The sequence below is a fragment of the Anas platyrhynchos genome, chromosome 11 (assembly GCF_047663525.1).
Source record: "Anas platyrhynchos isolate ZD024472 breed Pekin duck chromosome 11, IASCAAS_PekinDuck_T2T, whole genome shotgun sequence".
Lineage (NCBI taxonomy): Eukaryota > Metazoa > Chordata > Aves > Anseriformes > Anatidae > Anas > Anas platyrhynchos.
In genome coordinates, this window is record NC_092597.1 from 24,788,320 (window position 1) to 24,814,051 (window position 25,732).

Consider the following 25,732-nt stretch of genomic DNA (forward strand, 5'->3'; position numbering starts at 1 on the left):
AAGAGGCAGACGGGAACATAAACATCATTGCTTGGTGGGAAAAGGGAATAAAATAACCTTGGGTACTGAGAAGCCATCTTTGGTACAGCCTTCATATAAAAACCTCGTTTGTGACCAGATTTAACACTGCTGATTTGAAGAGGGGAAAGATGGCAAAGATCCAGGCGCAAGGACACCGGGCTCTGCAGGAGGGGGCCACCAGCACCCATGGGTGCAGAGCTGCCCCAGCACTGTGCTTGTCACTGGGGTGACACCAGAGCGAAGCACCTAAAATGAAGCACGCATGCCCCATAGGGCAGGGTGAAGAAAGGAACAACCCATGCCCATTTCACCAGAGAAAACCTCATCAGTGGCCACCGGCTTGTAATGGCTTCAAACTAGAAGAGAGGAGATTTACATTAGATATAGGGAAGAAATTCTTCACTCAGAGGGCAGTGAGGCAGAGGCACGGGCTGCCCAGAGGAGCTGTGGGGCCCCCATCCCTGGCAGTGCCCAAGGCCAGGCTGGGGGCGGCCTGGGCTGGGGGCAGGGGGCCCTACCCATGGTGGGGGGGGTGGAATTAGATATTTTTTTAGGTCCTTTCCAACCCAAAGCGCTCTGGGATTCCATGAGTCTGACACCTTCCTACAAGGATCACATCGGTGAGAGGTGATTGGCTGAGGCAGCTACGGGCAGCCTCACGGCAGGCAGGATGAATGCTGTGATTGGTTGAGGCGCAGAGGCTGCCACAGGCACCATGTCCATGAGCTTGGACTGGCTGGTGCGTCAAATTTGGTGCAAGGATCGTGGCCCTGAGTTGTGACTGCCTGAACCTGCAACACTGCTGAAGAATCAGGTCCACAAGACACCACTGGCTGAGGCTGTGAGGCTGCTGCAAGGACCATGTCCACCGGTCTTGATTGGCTGAAGCTTTGAGGCTGCTGAGGAATCATGTCTGCAGATTTTGAGTGGCTGGGGCTGTGAGGCTCCTTTAAGGATCATGTTCGCATGTTCTGATAGGTTGATGCAGTGAGGGTGCTGTAAGCACCATGTCCACAGGATGCCATGATCTGAGGCTGTGAAGAAGCTGCAAGAATCACGTCCACCAGTTCTGATGGCTGTGAGCCTGCTGAAGAACCATGTCTGTGCTCTTTGACTGGCTGAGCCTGCCAAGCTGCTGCAAGGATTGTGAGCGCATGTTATCATGTGCTGAGGCTGCTAGGCTGCTGCAAGGATGGTGACCACATATTCTGATGGGTTGAGGCTAGCATCTTCCTACAAGGATCATATCTGCAGCTTCTGATTGGCTGAGGTTGTTATTCCCTACACATGTTGTGTCTTTGAGTTATGATGGGCTGAGGCTGCAGGCCTGCTGAACAACCATACCCACACTTTTTCATCAGCTCAGGCTTCAAGGCCACTGCAGGGATCATGTCTACATGGTTTGATTGATGGATGCGGAGAGGCTGCTGTAAGCACCATGTCTGCAAGACTCCATTGTCTGAGCATGAGGAGCTGCCTCAGGAATCATGTCTTCAAGTTGTGATTGGCTGAGCCTGCAAGATGGAGCCGTGTGTGCAGATTCTGATTGGGTGAGGCTGCGAGGCCACTGTAAGCCTCATGTCTGCAAATGTGGTTTAGCTGAAGCTGCCAGGCTGCTGCGAGGATCACAGCCGTGAGTTGTGATTGGCTGAGGCTGCTATCCTCCTCAAGCAGTTCAAGTCCTTGTGTTGTGATTGGCTGAGGCTGCAAGCCTGCTGAGGAATGTAGCCATGCTTTTTTATTGGCTTAGGTCACAAGGCCCCTGCATGGATCGTGTCTGCAGCTTTTGGCTGTTGACGTGGAGAGGCCTCTGTAAGCACCACATCTGCAAGTTCTGACTGACCGAGGCTGTGAAGCTGTTGCAAGCATCATGTCCATTGCTTTTGCATGGCTGAAGCTGCTAGGCTACTGCAAGGATTGTATTTGGGAGTTTTGATTGGCTGAAGCTGTGAGCCTGCAGAAGAATCATGTCCGCACTTTTCAATTGTCTGAGCCTGTGAGGCTTCCACAAGCATCATGTGCACCAATTCTGACTGACTGATGTGGCGAACCTGAAACAAGAATCATACCCATGAGTTGTGATTGGCTGAGCTTACGAGGTTACTGAAGAATCGTGCCCACAAAACACCATGGGCTGAGGCTGTAAGGCTGCTGCAAGGATCAGGTCCACAAGTCGTGACTGGCTGAGGCTGTGAGCCTGCAGAAGAATCACGTTCACGCTTTGCCATTGGCTGAGGCTTCAAGGCTGCTGGAGATCCCGTCTGCACGTTGTGGTCGGCAAAGAATGTCAGGCTGTGGCAAGGATCGTGTCTGCGCGTTCTGATTGGCTGAGGCCTCAAGCATGCTGAAGAGCTGTGTCCGTGCTGTTTGATTGGCTGGGCCTGCCAGGAGCATCATGTCCACAATCTGTGATTGGCTGAGGCTGCTCTCCTCACCCTCTGGTCATGCCCCTGTGTTCTGATTGGCTGAGCCTAAGAGGCTGTTGAAGAATCATGTCTGCGGTTTGGGTTGGCTGAGGCTGCAAGACAGCTGCAAGCACCGTGTCCGCGCGTTGTGGTTACCTGGGGCTGTGGGTCTGCTGACATCATCGTTTTGTTCAAGATGCCATTACCTGAGGCTGTGAAGCTGTCTGTGGGTTTTGATTGGCTGAGGCTGGGAGGCTGCTGTGAGCACCGTGTCTTCAATCTCTGGTCAGCTGGGGCTGCTTTCCTCCTCCAGGGGCCATGGCCTTAAGCTGCGGCTGGCTGGGATGTGAGCCCGCTGGAGAACCATGCCTGCATGTTTGGACTGGCTGAGCCTGGGAGCTCCGATGGGAGCTCAAGACGATTGGCTGAGGCTGCTCAGCCACCATGGGCATTGCTGCAGCCAGCTGTGATTGGCTGACAGTGCGAGCTTCCTGTGAGCTTCGTGTCCGCATGCTTTGACTGACTGTGGCTGCGAGGCTGCTGCATGGATAATGGCTGCTAATTTTGACTGGCTGAGGCTTCTGGGCTGCCTCAAGGATCATGGCTGCACATTTTGATTGGCTGAGGCTGAAAGGCTCCTGTAAAGGTCACGTCTGCCCGATTTGATTGGCTTAGATGGGCAGGTTGCTGCAAGGATCGCAACTGCAAGGTTTGATTGGCTGCTGCAGAGAGGCTGATACGGGATCATATCCGCACGTTTTGATTGGCTGTGGCTACGGGCCCACTGACGAATCATATCTGCTCATTTTGATTGGCTGTGGCTACGAGCCTGCTGAAGGATCATATCTGCACGTTGTGATTGGCTGAGGCTGCGAGGCTCCTGCAAGTCTCATGGCTGCGGTTCGCCATTGGCTGAGGCATCCCCGCCGTGTGCCGGGTGCGATGGCCGAGGTGCAGCAGTGCCCCCTGCCAGCAGAGCCCAGCAGCTGCCCCCCATGAGATCAGAGCCAGCTCCAGCCAGCTCCAAACGGGACCCGCTGCTGGCCAGAGCTGAGCCAGGGAGTGAAGCTGGGTGGGCCTCTGGGAGTGTGTGGTTAAAACGTGGAGGGGAAAAAAATGCCACACAAAAGCAGCTGGGAAGAGAGAAGCGAAAAACAGACAATCCCACAGATATGGAGGTCAGTGAAGGAGAGCAGGAGGAGCTCCAGGCACCAGAGCAGAAGTTCTGCAGTGGAGGAGCCTCCGGTGGAGCAGGTGGATGTGGCTTGGAGGAGGCTGCGGCCCATGGAGCGCCCACGCAGGAGCTGGAGGTCTGGGGGGAGCTGCCACCCGTGGGGGACCCGTGCTGGAGCAGTTTGTTCCTGGGGGATGGACCCTGTGGGATGGAGCCCTGTGGGAGCAGTGCTTGAAGAGCTGCTGCCCGTGGGCAGCCCCCGCAGGCTCAGTTCAGGAAGGACGGCATCCCGTGGGAGGGACCTCACGGGGAGCAGGGGCAGAGAGGGACCATGAAGGAGTGGCAGATGAAGTGTTACGGGCTGCCTCCCAATCCCTGTTCCCCTACACTGCTGAGAGAGAGGAGGTAGGATGGATGGGGGGGGGGGGGGTACTTTGCTTTCAGTTTCTCACCGCACTAGTCTGTTAGTAATAGGCAATAAATTACATTAATCTCCCTCTGCTGAGTCTGGTTTGCCCATGACAGTAACTGGTGAGCTATCTCCCTGTCCTTATCTCAACCCTGGAGCCCTTTTCCATCGTACCTTCTCCCCGTTCCTTTGAGGAGGGGCAGTGAGCGAGCGGCTGCGGTGCAGCTCCGCGGCCCAGCAGGGTGACACCACCGCGGGCCCCACGGCTGCGGTGGGGCTGCCAGGGCGCTGCCGGATCGTGTCCGCAGGGCGCCATTGGCTGCCGCTGCCCAGGGGCCCCTGTCCGCGCACGCCGATTGGCCGAGGGGCTGCTCCCCAGCAGGCCGCCCGGCTCCCCAGCCGCTGCCCCTCCTGCCCCAGCGCCCTTCCTGGTCTGGGCCACCCGTACTCGCCCCATGCCCACCGCTGCCATCCCTGCACCACTTGTGTGAGCGTCCCCATCCTTCCCCAGCCACTTCTGCGCCCCCTGTACTGCGCGGGGGGACACCAGTCTGCTTCAGCCCTACTGGTGATCCTTTAATATTTGCAAATATTTGCACAGGCAAATTCCATCCTTAACAAAGCCCACGCAGTGAGCAAGGATTGCAAGCACAAGGAGGAGAGTGTCAGTGCCATGAATATTTGCATCAGATGGGTCTGGTTTCTGGCAGAGCTTTGAACCAGGCCAGTCAGAGAGCAGAAATGATAATCCAGGGTTGCTGGACCAGCACTCCACACGCACTGTAGATATGTGAAGTGATAACCATGATCACTGAGAGTTTGGGTGTATTGGCAACATCAGTTTTCACCTAAGAACACAAAAAAAAATAATGAAAATGAAAAGTCTGTCTGCGAGACAAAGGACTGCATTTTCAGACAAACTCTTCACTGTGATTAGTCTGTCCAGCTCCCTCTGCTTCCATGGAGATGAGTCTCTGCCTTCACATGCATCAGCTGAATCCCTGCTGCCTTCGCTCCTTCTTCCATTGCTCCCTGCAGGAGAAGACCCTCACCTCCTCCTCCTCTCCCATCCCAGCCCCTGTCCCCTGGCAGCAGCCACAAGGGGCCTGGCAGCCATCACCACTCCTTGCCACCACCCTGTGCCCCCTTCCTGCCACTGCAGCCCCCTCCCGCTCCTCAGAGCCCCTCCACCCACCCCTGCCACCTCCAGGGGGCCTGAACAGCAACCCCCAACCACGGCATGCTTTGGGGTTTGGGGAATACGGGAAATTCTGCCCACCGAGGGGCAGCCGGCCTTCCCTTCAGGGGAGAGCCGAGCTCCCCGCGGTACACCCCGGCCCGAGGGCCCCACCGTGCGGACAGGACGGCGATGCCCAGCTGCCGCCTGGAGCCAGGGCAGGGCTCGGGGGACGCGCGCCGGGGGCGAGCCCCACGGGCAGCCACGTGCGGTGCTGTGCCCCCGGCCGGGGAGCACGGGAGCGGCCCCCGGAGCCCCGGCGGGCAGCAGGCCCCGCACACGGGGGGCGCGTCCCCACGCACGCCCGGGGCCGGGGCCGCCGGCGGCGGCTGCTCGCTCTCCCGCTGCGCCCCGCGGGCCGGGGCCGCTCCGCCACAGGTGGTCGCGGCCAGCGCCGGCCCGGGCTCGGCGCGGGGGTCCCGGCGGTCGGCGGCCGCCCCCGCTCCCGGCAGCGTCGCGGCCCCGGCGGGCGAGCCGCGCCCCGCAGCTTTGTTCCCCGCGGCCGGTGCCGGGGGCGGGCCCGGCTCCGGGCAGAGCCGGCGGCCGGAGCGGGCCGGGCGGGGGGCGCGGGGCCGCTCGGAGCCGCTCGGAGCCCGGGAAACTTGTCCGGGCGCGGCGGGGGGGACGCGGGGGCACGGCGGCGAGATAAAGGGCCCCGCCGCCGCCGCCGCGCTCCTCGCTCCCGGCCGAGTTAGGAGGAGCTGTTTTGCATCCCTTCACGTCAGCCTGCCTCATTCCCTCCTTCCTTCCTTCCTGCGCGCCCAGCGCCGGGCCCACGGGCCCGCAGCCGCCGCCGCCGCCGCCCCGCGCCCTGCGGAGCCGCCGCGGGAGCGCACGGTGAGTCCCCGCCGCCCCGCGCCCCCGGGGCCGCAGGCCCGCGCCCGGGGCCGCCAACATGTCGCCCGCCCGCCCGCTTCCACCTTCCCCGCGCCCGGCCGGGAGCGATGGCGGCGGGAGGGAGGGAGGGAGCGGGGCGCCGGCGGTGCCCGGTCCGCACGTGGGTCCGCCCGCCCCGCTGCTCGCCCACAAGTTTCGCCGCCGCCGCTCGCAAACTTTCTCCGCGGCCGCGGGGCCGCCAAACTTGCGGCGGGGCGGGGAGGGGAGAGGGGCCGGGGGCGGCCCGGCACGGCTCGGCCCGGCACGGTGCGGGGCCGCTCCGCTCACGTACCTGTTGAGGAGGGAGCGGCGGGGGGCGGCGGCCCCGCACCGGGACCCCGCACCGGGACCCCGCACCGGCACCGGGCGCGGCGGCCGGGGGAGGCCGGGGGGGTGCGGGAGCGGGGGGAGGGGGGGGGCGTGCCGGGAACGCGCGTGGCCGGGGCCGCGCGGCGGGGGAGGGGGGGGCGCTGCCGGGACCCCCCCCGCGCCCCCGGGGCCGGTCGCGGCTGGCAGCGCGCGCGGCGCTGTCGCGAGTGTCGTCGCCGTCCCCCCCCCCGCCCCCGCCTGTCACCCGCTTGTCCCGCGCCGGTGTCCGGGGGGAGCCGCGGGGCTGCGGCTGCACCGCGCGGCCCCGAGGGGCGAGGAGAGCCGGCAGGTAGGCGCTGCGCGGGGCCGGCACGGGGCGCCGGGGGGGGCACGGAGCCGTCTGCCCCCGGCGAGGCTGCCCCGAGTTTGGGAGCGGTCGCGGGGCTGCTGGAGGTGGCGGCCGAGCCGCCGCCGCTGCCCGGGTGGGGACCTGCGGGGCGCCCACCGGCACCTCCGGCGAGAAGGGACCGGCCCCGGGGGCGGGAGGGGCAATAACCGGGAATCCCCGGGGAGCCGTGCCCGGGAGGGAGAGGCCACCCCCGGGGCTGGGCAGACCCCGGGGCTTCGCTCCTTTTGTGCCCCGGCGTCCCGGGGGCTGCGGAGCCGCGGGAGGGGCCGGGCCCGGGCCCCCGGCTCTGTCCGGGCAGCGCCTGCTCGGTCGCGCTTCGGGCCAGGGAGAGCGGCTCTCGGAACTTTGTGCGGCCCCTTGGTAGCTCCTGAGAATCAGCAGGATGCGGCGGTTGAATTAGTTACAATTAATTAATTAGTCAATCATTAGTAGCTCCTTTGTCAGCACTCCGTGTGGGAAGGGAAGGTGGGATGATGCAAGGGGAAGATGGCATCCGAGGAGCCAAACTTCTCACCGCGCCCAGCGCCCGGCCGCACAACCCATCCCGGGGCTGCAGGCAGGAGGACACTGCCTCACACAGCAGGGACGAGTTCAGCTCGTTTGCTGCTGGGTGTCACTGATGGGAACCAGCCTGGTGAGCTGGTGCGCTCTGCGCTTCCAGTAAGCACCGTTCCAGTAAGCACAGTTCCAGTCTGGTTTGTGCGGGCCGTCTGGCCTGGCCGTCACCTTGCTATGAATGCGCCTTAGGTTAGTGGGAGACCCTAAAAACACGGCGCTCCTGGGGAAACCTCAGGGAAGTCATGAGCAGGGGCACTGGTTTCACCACCCCCTGCGCAGCCCTTCGGGGGTAACGGCCTTCGGGCAGTGAGTTGAGGAACAGCAGCTGTGGCACCGCGTTCCCTGCCAGCAGAGGCATGGGAGCGCGCCCCCCCACTCGCAGGGAGCAGTCATGGGAGTCTGGCAAGTTCTTGTAACTGAGAGCCACCAGAGATAGGGGCTAAATAAGTCTGATGCTGAGGCTGCTTGTTCTCCCAGCAGGCTTAAATGAATGCCCTCTGTGGACACTGAGCACCTTATCTCCCTATCAAGGGGTGTGTTAGATTATAGTAACTTGGGCTCAGATGCACACCGAGAAACATTCCCAACCTGATCTTAGGAGGGAATTCAGGGGCTCAGAAGTAGGTGGATAGAGGGAGAGCCTTCTTCCACAGTGCTCAAGTAATGGGTCTGCTTGTTTCTTTTGACATCGCTAGGGTTGGGTTAATCTCTGAGAAGGTATTTTTAGTTGGTTTTATTGGACTGAAATGCAAAGAAGGCTTTTTGTTTATAAATTAGCTTAGGAAACAGTGTGGGGAGGGATGAGCACAAATGTTGTCCTGTACCAAACAGCTAGAAATGTTAATGAGCAGGCAATACAATGGGTTTGTGCTGCAAGGAGCACGCCAGCATACGGCCCAAAGTGAGCGTTAGAGGCAAACGTGCCGTGCTGATACAGGCCGTGTCTCTGTATGCTTCCTGGTGCTGCGAGGTAGGCTCCAATTTAACATCTGCTGAAGCAGTCTTAATTTCAGCCGAAGCAGTCGTGTACTTGGATATTTTGCCAAATCAGGGCCAAAAGAATAAGGCAGGGAGGCAGAGTAAGCAGAGAGTTGTGCATGCTGCTGCTGCTGCTGCCTGGCTGGATCGGAGGGTTTCCTACAGTTTTATGACCATTGCTCCCCTTTCCCTCCACTACCTGCCACGGGTTTTTGGTTTTCCTTGACCTTTTACATCTCATCCTGCAAGCTGTTAAGCACAGGCAGACAGGAACCACAGCTTTGTCCTGTGCCCACAGAGCCCACCCAGCCTGAGACAGGGGTGCTGTGGCCACATGAACACTGATGGCAGCAAATGAAATGTCTCCAAATACCTGCACAGGGCTGGCTTGCCATGGAGACAGCCGCAGCTTTGGCTGGAAGAAAGTCACTGGGTGGCTCAGATGTGTCTGAGGAGCTGCGGTCGTCTCCTTTCTGCCTTGCCTGGGGTGGCCAGCAGCCACCGTCCCCATGGGACTTTTGCCTTCCAGCGCAGCTGGACCTTGTGGCACGGGGCTGGGATCGAGTTGTGAGGGGCTTTTCCCTGTCCTGCCATTCTGCATTTCCCTGCTCCACCCCTGCGCACTGCTCTCACTCCCACCCTGGGTCCTTCTCACAACCACGCCGTGGTGCCACACGGTGACTTTGGTGCTCGGAGAGGCAGGGCCAACTCAGCCTGCCTGCCTCTAGCTGCGGTTCCCTAAAAAAATAATGTCTTTCAAATGTATATGGCAATGGAGTGAAATACAGGGTGGTGTTCAGGAGTACTCTCACTGGAGTGTGAATCGCGGAGGATTTTTTATTTGAGAAATTAAGCAACCGTCACTCTTCTTCCCCTTGATTTTGATGGAGGCCTGCTTGGAGAATCAGCAAGCAATGCATTTTCTTTCTCAAACTTTACATTGAAGGGGACAGAGGGTGATTTTAAATTTTCCCCATGGTGGTCTTTGCTCTCAGCTGTCTAACAGTCATTTGAATGACAATAGAGCATTTTAACAACAGAAATAGAAACAACATGTAAGCAACCTGCCTCAAAACTTCTTTGGAAAGTACACAGCTTCCTCGTGGCGCTTGTGATAACGCCATCCTCCCATTTCCCTCCCCGTTTCTGTAACGGCCCTCACAAGATATCACAGTCTTTTTAGTAAAGGAGAAGTGAGCGGGCGGGAAGCTTCTCTTTTTTAAACGTCAGGTCTTCTGAGTTTCTGTGAATGTTCTCAAGTGGGAAGAAGAAACCCAACTTCCCACTCTCCCTTCCCTCCCAGGCCACCTCTAGTTTCATAACAGAGAAACTGAGGTAGAAGGGCGGTGTCTGAATTACTTCTGCGTGGGGAGAGGAAAAAGCTTGTAGAAAGTTCGGCTGGAATTTTATAAATCTCGCATAGTTTGGGAGTAAAAAGTGAAATAGTTCAGGAACTGGGGGAGCGCAAGAGGCACTGCAGAAGCAAGATGCGAAATTAAACCGAGGTAAATGGAGGTAAATCACCGCGGCGCGGGCACTGCGGGGCTGCACCGGGCCTGGCACCGCTCGGCAGCGTCTGGCTGGTGTGGGCAGGGAGGGGGGCACATGAGTGAAGCCCTTTCTATGGTTAAATTCGTCAGTTTTATTCCAGAAGTTACTCGGAACTAGGGAATCCGCACCGCGGGACGGGGAGTGCAGTGGCAGAGGAAATTCCAAGTCAGTAGCTGAGAAATAATGTACAAAGGAAGAAATTTTGTAACTATTTGTCACCTTCCGAGGTTAAAAGTTAACTAAATTAAACCACAAAGCGGACCTGAGCCTTGCTGCTGGCAGCTCGGGCAGGCGAAGGGCTTCGGTGTGCAGCCACGGCTGGGAACGCGGGCGGGATGGCAGGAGGGTGGCAGCCCGGGAGGGCTCCCATGCAGCGGTGCTTTCTCCTTGGAAAAGTGGAGCGCAGGAGGACAGGACGCCAGCTGTCTGTGCAGTAGGGTTGTGCAGAGCAGGGGGTGCACAGTGCTGCCCCGCTCCTCCCCGCCGTGCAGTGCTGGGGAAGGAGACGCGCAAGGAGACGAGTTTTGGTGAACACTTGCCAGCTGGAGTTCCTGCAGCTTTGGGATGGCGGTGGTTGGGCAGACGGGTGGGTGGGAGAGGTGAGCGGAGCAGGTTGGGGCTGTGCTGTTGGGCCAGGAGCCTTGTGCAAGGTGAGGCTGATGAAGAGGAGCTGGGGGCTGGAACTGTGGTGTGGGGGTGGCAGGGAGTGGGGGGGCTGGGGCAGCAGTGGCAGCTCCAAACCCCAGGCTGGTAGAAGTGCCCAGCAGCCAGCACCGTGCTGGCCGGAAAACAGCTTAAAAATGGAGCAGCTGGGTGTGCTTTGGGGCTTCAGTACTGCAGCAAGAAAAGTGAGTCGCAGGGCAACTGTATTTTAAATTAATTCTGTGACACAGAGCAACTGAAATGAGTAAATTCAGTTAAAATCAAAACTCCATTCTTCATCTTTTTCCAGTGGCTCTGCAGCACAGTCTGTGTGCCCCCATGCGCGCTTCCATGCTGCTTGCGGCCAGGCACATGGCAGGCACCAGGAGCTTTGACCTAGGGAACGCCAGTCTGTGCTCTACAGCTTTTATCTCAGTGTGCCAGTTTTGGGGAGGGATGTACATTGACTAGGAAGCAGCACATGGACATGTTCAGGGCTTTACTTGCATGGCTTGTCCGTATGAAAGCCCGGTTCCCCACCTGCACCGTGCCCCAGACGGTCCCGCAGTGGTGCGTGGGGAGGTCCCGCGGCTCACGGGATGAGGCCAGCAGCAGCTGAGCCAGAAGCCAGCAGCTGGCAGGGGCTGAGTGCTGGCAGCCCCGGGGTATGTCCATCCCCGGGGTGCATCTGTCCCCTGGGTTTGGCTGTCCTGTTTGGCAGCAGCAGCACTTCCCAGTGCGCCTGCACCATGGGGCCAGGTCACTTCTCCGCTCTCTGCCCCTTCTCTCAGCACTGCATCGTTCTCCAGTGCTTCCCTGGCATTTATCAAGGTCCCTCCTTTCCCTGTTCTTTTCTCTCCTATGTTCATTTCTCCAGGGGCTCCCCATTTCTTTCCCCTCCTGCCCTCACTCCCCCAGCAGAGGGTTGGGGTGCGCGGGGTCCCCGTTGCAGAGCCCCGGCTCCGTCCAGCTGCGGGTTTCGTTCTAGAGCGGTGCCTTGGCTTGTGTGAGCTCAGCACGAGCAGGGCTGGAAATAAAAGAGAGCTGGAGGACGGTGTTTGGAGGTTTTCCCATGGGGAGGCCTTTGTTTAAAATTTAATATGCTGTTCTCTTTCTCTCAATGAGTAAGAGAAGGATGCCGGTGCTCTGACGTGCGGCTGTTCAGCGCTCTACCCGTCCCTCTCCTTCACCTCGCCTTTCTGGCACAGTGTCACCGCGGCTCTGTCTCGGCTCTCCCGCTGCTTCCCACTTGCAGGTGCCGGCCAGGGCTCAGATGTTAGTGCTGGGGACAGAGCTGAATGGAAATTTTGGCCATGGCTTGCTGACCAGAGCCGGGCCCATGCAGAAGGCAGGCAGGCGCCATCCCTGCCGGTCCGTGGCCTCCTCAGGGTCTGGGTAAGCAGGTGCTGAGCTTTGCCGGGTGTGTCCCAGGCCCGGTCCAGCCAGCTGCTGTTGGGAAACACGAATTGTTATTTAAGAATGGATATTCTGGGGAGCTGGACCCAAACAAGGATGGTGAGGCTCGTGCAGGTCCCCGACGGAAGCCTTGCCGCTCTCCAGCGCTCGCCCTCCGGCCATGTGCAAACGGGTCAGCACAAGACTTGAGCTTCAATAGCTCCATACATGGCTGGTTGCAATCTCATTTCTCTGCACCACCGGAGAGTTATAATTTTCAGGCATTGATTGACCTGTCCTTCTTTGTTTGCCTCCTGTCAGTCCCCTGTAGCTGTCGGTAACACGTTCCCGTTGGCTGTTGTGCGGTTACGAAGTGCCTCGTCCTGCAGCCCGTGCCCGTGCGTGGCCACCGCTCAGCCCCCGGCTGCTTCCCCAGGGGGCTGCGGGCTGAGGGCCTGAGCTTGTAGGCACTGGCACACTCCAGGGGAAAATTACTGTCCAGAAGACAGAACTGTGGAGCCTTTTTGTCAGTGGTGCCAAGCCCTTTTGTTGAATTTCTTCTTCTCCTTCCCCGTTTTATGCTTTGGCCATTCAGCATGTGCTTCAGAAGCCCATCAGGGTAATTGCAGAACTCATCTGCAGAGAGTAAGCCTTGATTTATTGGGGGGTTTGAGTGGTTTGGTTTCATTTTATGATTATCAACAAGGGACACATATAAGCAAATTATTTCAACAGTTGAATATTCTGTATATTTATAGGACTTTCTTGCTGTAAGAAGAAAGAGTGCAAAATATAGCAATTATGCATATTGTTTTGAAAATGCGGACTGGAGGTAGTTCAAGCAGGCCCTTGCAGTTGCCAAAGCAAGGGGAAAATGCGTTAGATAAAAGCAGCCTTGTGGCCATGGTATAAAAGGTATCAAATATTTATAAAGACTAGTAAAATACAAACATTTCCAGCCTCCCCCCAGCACAGCCAGAAGCTTATCCGCTGCATTTTCCATGCCGTTAGCCAACGAGCTCTGCCCGTGCAGTGCGGGGCTGGCACTGCCACCCGCTCCCAGCTCGGCTCCCTCTGCTCCAGGCTGCATGGGGCTGGGGGGGCTGTGTGGGGCCAGGTGGGGGGCAATGGGGAGCTGCCAGGGGCACCACCAGCCCCTTGGTGTGGGTGCTGCGGGGCACAAGTGGCCCCAGAATCATTAAGCTTGGAAAAGCCCTCCAAGCCCTGCAGCCACTCCCTACCACCACTCATGTCCCCAAGCACCACACCCAACCTTTCCTTGAATGCCCCCAGGGACGATGACTCCACCACCTTCCAAGGGCCCATCCCAATGCCTGATTGCTCTTTCTGAGAAGAATTTTCTCCTAATTTCCAACCTGAGCCTCCCCTGGTGCAACTTGAGGCCATTCCCTCTTGTCCCAAATACTCGTTTCACTGCGGGCAGATTTTTCTGGGCTTTCCATCCTTTAAGTGCCTGGAGCACACAGCTTTGTGCGAGCACAGCGGGTGGCCTTGGTGGCATGCTGGGGCTGTGCCAAGCACCCCGAGCACCCCGGTGCCCCCAGCTTGGGCACTGCCAGGCCCGGTGCTGGCACAGAGCAGCAGGAGCAGCGCGCAGCCGTGGGTGCTGCAGGAGGGGACCCGCACGGGAGCGGTGCACAGCACTGCCTCTGGGTCCGTGCAAACACGTAGAGAAATGTGCAGCTCTGGTGTGAAATTTCAGTCAATGTGGCAGCTAGGAGGGCTGGTGAGCCCACAGCGTGTCAGCACGCAGAGGAACACACGGGCAATAGTGCCTGAAAGTGGCTGGGAGCTTCTTTCCGAGCCAGCAGCGAGCGCCCTGCAGAAGGGAGCCACTGGCACCTCTGCCTCCCCGCCAGGAGAACCAGGCCTGGCCCCACCGCCACGCAGCACGAGGTGTCTGTGCAGGAGAGGTGGTGGTGCCACGGGCTGGGGTCTGGCATTGCTGGGTGCCCCAGGGCCGGGGGCGCTGCACTGGGGGGGCTGCAGTGGGGGGTGTGTGGGGCACACGCGGCGAGCTGAGTGTATGCAGAGCTGCACAGGAGCAGAGATGCAGCTCGGGACAGCTCTCCTCCTCTGCTGTCAGATATTTAAATCTGAGAATCCGATACATTGCAGGAGTCGCGTTTCTGAATCTAAATTTCCGCTCCCCTGAAGTCATCAGAAATGTGAAAGAAGTCAGATGTGGAGCCCTTTATGCCAGTGAGTCTTTCTGCAGAGATAATCCAAAAGGTTCCTCACTGATGTATCTGAAGTAGATGGAAAAGTAGCTCAGCTTAAAAAAAAAAATCCCCTAACTTCATTCTCTCATAGACTCTCAAATAGTCTTAAATTACATATACAGCCTTTATTTTCTGCAGCACCCTCCATCTGTGTCTGCCATACATTTATTATCCTTCATTAGGGCAGAAACAATGCCTTCCAGCTTGGGAGAGGTGTTTTCCATATCAGTCACTCTGACTTCAGTGGCTTGAATTTTACCTGTCACTGTTTCGAACTTTTTATCTGTGTTAGGTGAGGCTCCATGCTGGAGGTTTTTTTCTTCCTTTAATGACAAAGTTCAGGATTTTGAAACACACTTGCTTTGTGCTCCCACAGTGCTGCTTCTCTGGGCTAAGAGATTCGAGAAAGAAGCCACCATCTCTGGCCCTAGGCAGAGGCTTAGAGAGGATTTTTTTGCAAGAGGCCCACGTGAGCGCACACACAGGTGCTTGCGAATGTGTTTGCTGACCTTTGATAAAATAAAAGCAAGATAGTGCATGAGGCACATTCCTTGCTGGAACCCCCACCATACACGGTGCAGCTCGGAGGAGCGGTCACCCTGCTGGGACCCGGCGTGCACGAGCAGTTGTTGTGCTCTCGGAGGTAGCGGCAGGCAGAGCGCTGCTGGCGGTGAGACCCCGGATTTGCCAGGGCAAGGCTTGGTCAATACAACACCCGCCGGGCGCTGCCGGTGTCTGGGGGTCCCTTGGAGCTGTGGATCAGGGCTGATCGGTGCGGCTGCAGGTGGAGCAGTGTCAGGGCCACTTGCCCGCCGGCCGCCCTCCCGTGCCCCCGCTGGCGTGGTGCGAGGCAGTCGGGGACAGTGCGGTGGTGGAAGGGCACCACAGGGCACGGGAGGGAGGGAGCCTGTGCCAAATGGTGAGAAGTGTCAGCAGGGGCTATGCAGCCTTGGGATTGCTCAGGACACAGAGCAGGCGGCTTTGGTGCTCCCTGGCACTCCACAGGGCACCCCCACCCCACCCAGCACACGAGGCTGCCCCGGGCCACACAGTGAGGGGACAGGGACAGGGGTTTGGGGACAGGGACAGCCACCAGTGTCCCCGGGTGCCTGGGCTGCAGCCTGGGCGGCCACCCTGCTGCCACAGCACTGCGCACACCCAGTGCCAGCAGCCACCACTTGGCCCCTTCTGGCCAGCGCTGCTGGGGGACGTTACACTTTCTGCATCTGGCTTAATGAAATCCTTCCCCAAGTCAGTCCCGAGCTGTGGTTTCATGGGGGCAGCGGACGCCCCCCGCCTGGTGCTCACCGCTCCGGCAGTCCCTGGGAAGGGCTCTCCAAGCACCGAACGCTCACTTATCCAAACTGCTCCCCTGCTCAGAAAAGGATCTGAAACGTTTTTCACCTTGCAGATCTGAAAATAATGTGGCGTTTGCCGCTGAGCAGTCAGTTTTGCTCCTAAAATGGTGCAATGTGTCCAACAACGGTGCTGTTAGAGAAATCAGAACCAGGACTTTCCCACAGGGCTGACGCCTTGTGTGAATAGGAAGAAGTCAAACTGCTCTCGTGTTCCTGCACGCTTGCTGCGAGAAAGCTCTGTGATTTTCCCTCCTCCTTTTATCTATGGGTTACAGAAAAATACACTTGATGTGTTTGTTATTTAACATCTCCAGCCCACGTGACTGGTGGCACCTGCGAGTTCTGTAGGGGAAGATTTTGTGTGCTCGAGATGATTCTTTGAGAAACTGCGCTGGGAAGCCAGGCTTTCTGCTGCTATCCCGGCCACGCTCTGCCCAGCCAGGGCTGCCGCAGGATGTCCGCCTTGCTGCGATGAACCCCTGGCAGCTGGTGCTGTGCTCGGGGACCCTGCGAGGCCGCTGCTCCTCTGCTCTGTCTGAACAAGAGCGGTTTTCAGAAGTTCTGCTTGTGAAGGAATATCCAGGCTGGTGTTAACTAGCACCCTCAAATTAAAACCTCCTGGACACTTTACCATGCCATGCAGGCCCCGGCTGTGCTGCGCCTCCCTGCTGCCGCGTGTCCCAGACACAGACACGGGGTCCCTTGGGATGGAGCCCGTCCGTGTCCTCAGCACCAGCAGCTGGGGGCTTCCCAGTCACAATCTGGGCAGGGCTGGCATCCCTGGGGACAGGTGGTGTAGCATCCCCACAGGGACCAGCCGGCCGTGCTCCTGCCGAGGGCCACCTGTGGCTCTGTGGCCACCAGGAGGAACGTCCCAGCCCCTCGGGGCTCGGGCAGACCGTGTGCCCTGAACACCCAAAGCAGCGGTTTGAAAAGCAGAAGCAAGTTTTACATGGCTGTATTGAATGCTGTGCTGAAGCTCTCGTCCCTTTTCAGTCCCGGGGTCACAGATGGCTCTGGCTCCTTCCCTTAGCAGAAGTAAGAGCAGAAATACTTGGTAGCTGCAGCTCGGGGGGATGTTTCCTGGCCAGCCACTGTTCAGTGTATGGAGACTGGACTCGTCAGCAAAACCGTCTGTGTTCAGTGGCCATCACCTTCCCTCTGGCCCCTGACTACCGGCTCACAACTTTCCCCCTGCTGCTAAGGGGTCTGGGCAGCCTCTGTGCCCCCACTGGGCTCGGCTGGGTGCAGGATGCGACCCTGGGGCAGGAGGGGAGCAGCCAGATCCAGCCCCGGCAGCCCCGCACGCAGGACACAAAAGCCAAAATTGTTTGCAGGGAAAATGGCAGCAACAGCCTCCAGAGTGACGTCTTTGTGCTGCAGTTGTCTTGTCCGGGCCTCTTCCTCAGAGGGGCTGTGGTATCACATCAGGCCCCCGCTGCACTTTCTGGATGGGGCACATCCCACCTTGTACCATTTGGGCCGTTTTTCCCTTTTACAGCCACTTGCCAGACCGGGCACAGAAGGGTGCTCGTCCCCGCGTGTCAGTTCCTTGCACCCAGCACTCCATCGCCCCTCACCAAGGTCCCTGCCGTTGGTAGGTGCTCTCCCGGAGCCCCAGCTCCATGCTGCTCCAGAGCTGGGCTCAGCGTGTGCTGCCTATGGCATCGCCACTGCACCCCGGCTGGCCATCGTCCCTCCCCGTAACACAGGCACGCTGCTGCTGCTGCTCTGGGCTTCTCGCCTTCTCTGTGGGGCCGTGCTGCAGGTCCTGCTCCAGCAGACCCGCAGTTTTCTCCTTGCTGACTCCACTTCCATTATTGTCTCCTCGCTGCGTTTTTATTCTCCCTTTGTCCTGGCTTACAATGCCTCTCTCCGTACTACGCTTTTCAGTCTGGGAATGTCTCCGCACCCAACAGGCCGTGAGCCCCCCGCCACTGCTGGTGGCACTGAACAAAGTGGGACCCAAAGGGGGACCCAAAGGGGGACCCAAAATGGGACCTAAAATGGGACCCCCTGCACTGGGAGAAGCACAGCACCAGTGTGTGCCTGGCCCGCTGCCGCCAGCTCTTGCTGCACGCTCCGCTCCCAGCTGGCCGGGCACCACGGCCTCTCCCCAGCTCCTGCAGACACGGGGAGCACCAGTCCTGTGCACCCCCAGCCCCACAGGGTGCCCCCACAGAGCAGGCTCAGGATCAGGCTCCTGGGTTCTGCCTGCCCAGAACATCCCCTCCTGTTCCTTCGCTTCTTGACCCAGATCTGTGATGCTGATTGCCTTCATGGAAGCGTTTGGTTTTGCAGATTTGTTTTCTCTGCTGTTATTTTCACCAGGGACTGCACGAGTGAGAGTCTTCCTTGCAGAAACTCAGAATTTCATTTGCTGTTTTTTACATATCTGCATGTGTGATTACTAGGAGAAGTATTTTTAAAAGTAGCTCAGCGTTTCTTTCAGGGAGTTAGAAAAGACCAGATTTATTTTCTGCTGTGCTGAGAATTAACTCTCCTTTCTTCCTTTTCCCTCTGCCCCCACTGGAAAGAGAGAGAATGTAAAAAAGAAGAAAGGATTTACATTGTCGTCGTGATTGGCACAGTCTGTGAATGAGAGGTCATTTCATGTGGCTGTTTCTTTTCAAGCGCTCTTTTTTTCATGCACACTGTATTCAGGCTAGAAGCATTCTTTCTTTTCAAAGCTTCTCTGTCTGTCTCTCTCTTCCCCCTCCTTTATTTTTCATCCCTTTTCTTTACTTTTGCTGTCTTTTCATTCTGTTTTTCTCCTCCCCCTTGGGGCTCCATTTTTTCTTTCCTCTTTCCTCTATTCAGTTCCTTTTTTCTTTTCGCATCTTTTTTGAATAGCTCTTCTATTTTCAGAGAGGAAAGAGTATGTAGAAGAGAAGTCGTTACAGCAAGGAGGAACTTGAAAGTCTCTCTTTCCCTGTTTATTTCACTTAAAAGCAAAAACTGTTTTCCACAGAACAGGGTGATTTCCATCAGGAGCCTGCTGCAGGGAGCCCGGTGCAGCGTGCTGCTGGTGGTGGGGTCCAGGTACCCCCCAGTGCCACGGCACCGGCACACACCCAGCGCCCAGCCTGTGCTCATGGGGCCGGGGTGGCACTGGGCGCTGCGGGCTGCATGCCCTTGCCATCTCCCCGTGCCATTTCCCTGTGCCATCTCCCCGTGCCATTTCCCTGTGCCATCTCCCCGTGCCATTTCCCTGTGCCATCTCCCCATGCCGTCTCCCCATACCATCTCCCCGTGCCATCTCCCCGTGCCATCTCCCTGTGCCGTCTCCCCACTCCGCACGCAGGCAGCAAGGCCAGGCTGGATGGGGAGCGGTGCCGCTCCCTCGCCCCGGTGGCACTGCCCTCGCCCACGGCAGCTCCCGGCAGCAGCTCGGTACGATTTGACTGCTGCCGATGTCGCCGGTGCTGCTGCGTGGGTGAGCAGCGACCATTTAAAACATGGCACGGCAATAAGCCCTCGGGACCCCAGGAGAGTTCTGCCTGTTCAAGTGGGGGAAGAGACGGATGGGTGGGGATGGGGAGAACGCCTCAGCTTCGTGTGGAAGGGGAGCGTTGGGCGGCCAAAAAGCAGCCCTTGGGAAGAGCCGGGCTGTGCGGCAGAGCCAGCTCTCTGCCGAGGGGCCAAGCCTGGTCCCTGTTTGCCATGGAAAGGCACCACGCTCAAACCCGATGGAGACGGGGCTGGTGAGCATCACAGTGGGGTCCTTTCGGTCTCCTAAGCAAGAGGCAGACCTGGTTCTGCTGGGCAGCAAAACGCCAGAAGTTCATCAAGCAGGTGAACTGCAAAGAGCAAGGAAAATCCCTGCTCTCTGTCTGCGCTACCATTTTCCCCATTAATTATTGTCTCCCCAGTTGCTCTAAAATAAAGCAGAAGTTGAGGAACAGTCTAGTGTAGGAGCACAGGTTGGACCGGAGCGGCCAGCTCTCGTTTGGTGTTGGAGGAGGGCTGGAGGATGGAGCTGGAGAGGAGCACAGCGGCCGGGCAGCGCGGTCCTGCAGAGAGCAGGACAAAACCGCAGGGTGTGCGAGCGGCCGTGCTCCTCCAGCAAAGCCGAGGTTCGGAGTGAAAAGCGCGTGTGGTGAGCATAAAGCAAAGTGGGGGCTCTTCAAACTGCAGCACTGCAGCAAAACAGGGGCCAGTGAACCCTGCAGGCAGTTTGCAAGTTGGCTCTAATTGCCCAATCCTGAACATCTTGTAGCACAAGATTGAAATTCTGCTTTCCCTTTGTTTGAAGGGTTTTGAGGAAGGGCCTTGCCTGCGAGCATGGCAGCTTCGTGGTTGTTTCCAGCGGGCGGGGTGTGCATTTGGGGACCCGGCCAGGAGCCTCTGCTAGGGGCAGGGGTCCTGAGCAGCGCAGCCGGGCTGCCAGAGGAGCTGGAGCTGGCTGGTGCCACAGCGGTTAATGGAGTGGATTTTTTTTTTTTTTTTGAGTGAGATTCAAATAATTGTAACCCAGAGATAAAGAAGACATTGGAGGAGATGAAAAGCGCGAGAGAAAGCAAGCAAGCAAAGGACAGAGGTTTGGAATACAGAGGGAGATTAGGAGATAGATGAAAGAGAAAGGAGAGAGATAAGAGGGAGGCAGAGGACAGATCCACAGCGCCCAGATAGGGGTTGCCAGGGAAACGGGAAGAATGAGGGAGCGATGGAGGAGTGGGGATGGAGGGTGCTGGGGGCGGGGCGCAGGGGTGGGGGGCTCGGCGATGGGGGCAGGGGGGCCTGGCGGGGGTCCTGCCCCGCTGCCCAGGGCAGTGCGGGAGCGGTCTGGGTCGTGGCCCCGCTCCCCACAGCAAGCTGACACGGCTCCCAGTGCTCCCAGTGCTGCCGCTGCAGCTCCCAGTGCTGCCCTGGTGCTGTGCCCCCAGCTCTGGGTGCTGGCCCTGCACCAGGTCCTGGCTCCTCAGCCACATGGGGTGAGAGCCGGCAGCTCCGGGCTGTGCGCCTCCCCAGCTCTGTGCAGCCCCTCCAGCCAGAGTGTGCCAGAGATCCGCTGGCTACGAGCCCGTTAATGTTCACCCTCACCTCTGCGTGTAACCATCGCGGCAAGAGTCACCGGCAGAATGACCAAAAGATTGATCAGCGGTGGCTTTTAACGTGATCTGGCAAGGAGATCCACTTCCTTCCTGACGCACCGTCTGTCACGCAGGCATACAATCATCTTTTTCCCCAACTTGTTTTTTTCACCTTCTCTTACCAAAAAAGGTGCCTTTGTCACAGTGTGAGCGGTAGGTTGTGTCCTTGTTTTTGAAGTGGAAGCCCCCAAAGAGGATCATTCTTGCAGGCAGAGCGCTCCGCGTGCCGTCACGTCGGGCTGTCCTCGTCAGAAAGTGTCTGCGTGCAGGCAGCGGTTCTGCTTTCTAATCAGCTCGCAGTAAGTGGGTGTTATCTTTTTTTCTAGAGAACTACTTAATGGAAGTTTTCCTTAAAAAACTGAGTTGGGCGATACCTAACCTGGAGACACTGACCGAATGACTTTAGGAATTGTTTTTTGTTTAAAAGTGACGACTTTTTTGGTAGGCAGCAATGCAGCCCAACGCGCCCTCCTTCCCGCTGCTCAGAACTTGGGCTCGTTCCTTACAGCCTGCTTTATTTGCTTGGGATGTCAGTGGCGGGCAGAGGGGAGGTATTTTTAGTGCTGACCCAGATGCCGACAGGAGGGAGGCTCCGGGCAGAGCGCTGCGGGGTTCGGCTCTGCGCTCCCACAGGCCGGGCTGCGGGGCTGGGTGCAGGCGGTGGGGAGCTCACCCCGGGGGGCCTGGAGCCGACCGCCCCGTGTCCAGCAGCTCGTGTTCATCCTCCAAGCACCGTGCCCCCCGTTCTGTAATCGCCCCCACCCTGCCACTTCGCTCCGTACAAACACTAAGCCCCGCATGCACTTTCTTTGGTTCCGTCCAGGCTGGTCACGGAGGCTTTAGAAACGAGGTGGACGCTCTGGCTTTGATTTACACCAGGATTTAGGCATGGAAGCAACTTCGCCTTGCCGCGGTGTTAGATTGATTGTCCTGCATGGGAACGCTTTTGTGGGCTGGGCAGAGAATAGGAGACCCCAGCCATTCTTTTGTCACTCAGCCCTCGCTCAGCATGCGGCTGAAACCAAGGTGACCTCATAAATCCTCAGGCCTGGTACAGAACAAGTGTTCTGGGTCAGTTTTATGAATCATTTCAGTTGTTCGTTGTGATTTTCAGAGAAAAAATATATTTTTCAGCTTAAAATTTTTATGGGTGTTTAAAGCAGCTTTATGGGAAAACCACACACAGAAAAAAAAGAAAAGATGAAAGACTGATTTCTCCTTTATCAAACTTGACTGAAAGCTTCTTTTAAAAGACAAAGAAAATAAACTCGGAGCTCTTCTCACAAATACTCAAGACCTACCAATTAGCCATTTGCCGCCTGCCGCAGAGCCCTGACACCCCGACACGCACAGGGGATGGGGTTTTGGCCGCCGCCAGCCCCAGCAGTGCAGTGCCCACCACCCCAGCACCTGCAGGAGGGGTAACGAGGAGGGCTTGGGGCTCCTCAGCTGCCCAGGGGCTGTGAGCTCACAGAGCCTCTGCTCCCCCTGCTCCCCTTGTAGTGTCGGGGAGGCCCCGGGCAGGCCGTGTATGTTTGCTGGTGGGATTTACACGGGCTGCCCAGGGCTGCTCCCCGTAGCGCTGGGGGCGTTTCGGATCCCCCGAGCTGCCACCGAGCCCTGGTGCCAGAGCTGCATGGGAGTGCCCATGGTGCTGGAACAGCTCAGGAGAGGTCAGGGGAAACCAAGGAGGTTAAAGCAGAGAAAGGAAAGCAAAAGTGTACAGCAGCAAATGACTCAGCCTGGTGCAGCTCCTGAAAGAGCTGGAACCCAGCAAGAAGTGTACCAGAGGCAAGGAAGGGGCCGTGGTGCCAAGCGCTGCAGGAGGAGAACCTGTAAGGGGCTGCAGGTAAGAGCCAGGTGCTTGAGTGATTAAACACAAAGGAACGGGGGTAAATAGAAGTTAGATGACATAAGGAAGTGGCAGCTCTCTAAAAACAGTTTTAATCACCTAAGGAGCAGGCGGTCGGTAAGAAATGGCAAGGCTCCGAGGAGGCTGATGGGCAGGGGCTGGGGCGAGAGGAGCAGCGAAATGCGGGGGGCAGCTGGATTCCTCCAGCCCGTGCTGACACTGGGGGAGAGCAGATCACACCCAGACAGAGCCTCCAGGAGAGGGAGGAGAGCAGGAAAGAAAATGTCAGAAAACCCAGAGGAACAGGAGCAGGAACTGCTGCCGGCCCCAGGTGCGTCCTTCCCCAATCTGCCATGGGAAAGAAGAAGCGTGACCGTCGGCGGAGGCAGGGACGGGAGGGAAGAGGGGAACACCAGCACTTGTGGTTTTCAGAGGAGACATTCACAAGTGCATTTGTGTAACTTCGGGTGTGGGAAAAGTACAGGCGGGCGAGTGCCTCAATGAGCAAATGAGCTGGAGAGCACGTAAACCCGAACTTGGGGCTTTGATGCAAGCCCAGGCGAGCATTTGGTTCCCAGCTCGGCATGCGGGCAGGAGCTGCTGCAGCTGGGCCAGGGCCGGGCCTGCCGGTGCCTCCGCGGGAGGGACTCAGAGACCGGAGCCGGGGCTGCGGAGAAGTTGCTCTCGTGCTGCTACTGGGATCGATATTCAGGCACATTTAATCCATTTCCTGTTTTTCTGAGCTGGGGGAAGTGGGACAGGCGGATGATCCGAACTCAAGAAGCAGTCATCAGGAACGGGGTTAGGGAAGTCAGCACGGAGAAGTGCAGAGGGGGCGGGTGGTAACGCGGTCACCGCTCCCATCGGGAGGACCTGCACCCCCGGCACAGGCAGCCCCCACGGGCAGGGGACAAGCTGGTCCCGCTGGCGAGCTCCTACCCGCCCGTTAGGGGTGGCACCGAAGCGCAGGGCCCTGTGCAGGGCTCACCTTTTGCACCAAACGGTGGGGTTAAATCACCCTGCACCAGCCTGGTGGCACTGGGTCGGCACTGGGACTTGTGCCGGCACCGTGAGGCAAGCACCATCCCCGGCCCTGCTGCCTGCTCATCTCCCCGGCCACGAGCAGCTCCTGCCTGCCCAGCTGCTGCTGTGCTGGCGCAGCCGGGAGGGACAACCAAGTTCTGCTGATTTTCCTTCCCCTGCCTTCAGTGCAGCTGTGCAGCGGGGGCCGAGCAGCGCGCTGCGGGACGGGGCCCTGGGGGCCGGGGCTGGCAGCAGCTCCCTGGGGAGGAGAGGGTCCGGCTGTGCCCACAGGGAGCATCCGAGCATCCCTGGAAGGGGCTGGGAATGCCTGGCCCAGCCTTGCCAGGCTGTCGGGAGGCAGCGCGAACAGCCCGCTCTGCAAGGCCTTCGAGAAGGCTGAAGAGGGAAGTGAGAGCAAGGAAGTGAAACAAAAGCATTTGTCTGATCCCCCACTTCCCTCTCGGCGCGCTGTTTGTGCAGCTGCCTCAGCAGCTCTGCTGACTGGTGTGGCCTTGCTCTCCTTTGAATAGCAAAGCTCGGTCTTATGCACAAGGGCTTGAACGTTTGACAGAGCAAACGCAAAGGTTTGTGTACCGCACACACAGCTTGTGCTTTTGCCCTGGAACCCCGGAGGAGCGGCGCTCGTCCCCTGTCTCGGAGTGCTGCAGATAGGAATCTGTGATTTACTTTATTCTGAAGGCCTCTGTCTTAGGGCTGTTGTTTTGTTTTTTCCTGGTTTTGGTTTTGCTATTTAAACACACGAGTGCTGGTCTCAGGAGCACGTGCGTGTGCGTCAGCCGCTCAGCCTCTGCCTCGTGGTGCTGTACTCGGAGGCAGAGCTGTCCCGGCGGCCGGCGCTGTCCCGGCACGGTGCCACACCAGCACGGTGCCACACCAGCACGGTGCCTGCACGCCGGCACTGCCGGGGCACCGGGAGGCCCCGGTTTCTGCCCTGAGCCGAGCGGCATGAGCACAGCACAGCTGCAGAACACGGCCAGAGGAGATGGGTGGCATTCATTGTCCCAAGTGATAAATGGCTGTGGAGAAATTGCCCCTTGGAGAAAGCAGGATCCTAAGGGGACTGGAAGAGACGTCCAGTCCATGTGGGAAATAGAAATTGCTGCACTGGCCCCCAAATGAGGAAGAAAACAAAAAGAAAAACGGATCAGAACAGCTTTTCCTGCTTTCCGGTCTCCCTGGCTCCTCTTGCCAGCGCTGAGGGAAGGGACCCTGGCTTTCCTGCCCAGACCGGGGCCCTGGGGAGCTGCCTCTTGTTTTTAGCTTCCTTACTTGGAGCAGGAATTGCATTAGCAGGTCTCGAAGCCAGCAGCACTGCGCCCATGTTCCTTCCGGGAAGCTGCTGTCATTCCAAGCCCCGGCTTCGTGCTTCCTGCCGCTGCGCCCTCCGGCCAGCCCAGCCCCACGGCTCGGCAGGGGGCTGCTGAGCACGGCGTGACCGGGGAAATTGGAGCAGGGAGCACGGAAGTGAGAATCCCTCCTGTCCGCGCAAAAAGGCAGGGGATGTTTTTGCAGGGGTGAGTTCTGTTGTGCTGCTCTCTCCGGTAGCTGTGCACCCCACTGAGGCGCTCGCTGTAAGCGAAGCACCCAGCTGAGCTCGGCGGAGGGAGCGTGCGCGTGGGAGACAGGAGCAGCGGGGTGATGCAGGGTGTGGAGACCACGGCACGTCCACAAAAACTCCACCCACGCTGGAGAGAGGAGGCTCATCCGCGCTGCGCATCCTCCGGAGCAGCACTGCAGGCTGGCGCTGAGGGGAGCGCAGGAGGTGGCTGCTGTGATTTCCCCCCACCACCACCCCCTGCCCAGCGGCACAGCCGGCTCCCTGCGCTCCCCCCATGCTGTCTGGTGGGTCGGGGGGCTCCAGGGGCTGGAGAAGCCTTGCCGGTGCTGGGGGCACTGCAGGCAGATGGAGAACGGGGAAGGGGTTGAGCTCCCAACAGAGCTCCCGCGTGCCCACTGGGGTACTGGGGGGGTTCTGGATAGGGCCGTGGTGTTTGCTTCCCAAGCAGCACTGCCTTGTCCTGCTCAGTGCTGCAGGGGGGCTCCCACACTCCACGCCATGGGCACTGGCCCAGGGGTGCCTGCTCCCATCCCTGAGCCGAGCAGCGCCCGTGCTGAGCACACGGCGAGGCTGTGGCCATGGCTGGGCTCAGCGAGGTCTCATCTCTCCCCCAGGCTTCC

At 58.7% G+C, this 25,732-nt stretch overlaps 1 protein-coding gene and 1 long non-coding RNA gene across 9 annotated transcripts in view; one reads left to right on the forward strand and one right to left on the reverse strand.

Annotated features, from left to right (window-relative positions):
• Positions 1-4,564: 4,564 nt before the first annotated feature.
• LOC140003436 (uncharacterized) lies at positions 4,565-6,568 on the reverse strand. Its single transcript, XR_011812054.1, has 2 exons — positions 6,415-6,568; positions 4,565-4,857 (listed from the first exon to the last, which is right to left on the reverse strand). It is a non-coding gene; the product is annotated as an uncharacterized lncRNA (long non-coding RNA).
• ZNF710 (zinc finger protein 710) overlaps positions 5,754-25,732 on the forward strand; it is a 28,300-nt gene continuing 8,321 nt past the window's right edge. The window contains exon 1 of one of the 8 annotated variants that reach the window (XM_027466580.3): positions 5,754-6,083. The gene's annotated coding sequence lies outside the window, so the exon portion shown is untranslated. Of the gene's footprint in view, positions 6,084-6,643; positions 6,781-9,242; positions 9,892-20,292; positions 20,958-21,081; positions 22,508-22,552; positions 25,069-25,732 lie in introns of those variants that run through there. The other 7 variants (XM_072043482.1, XM_027466583.3, XM_027466579.3 and 4 more) reach the window with 7 other exon arrangements.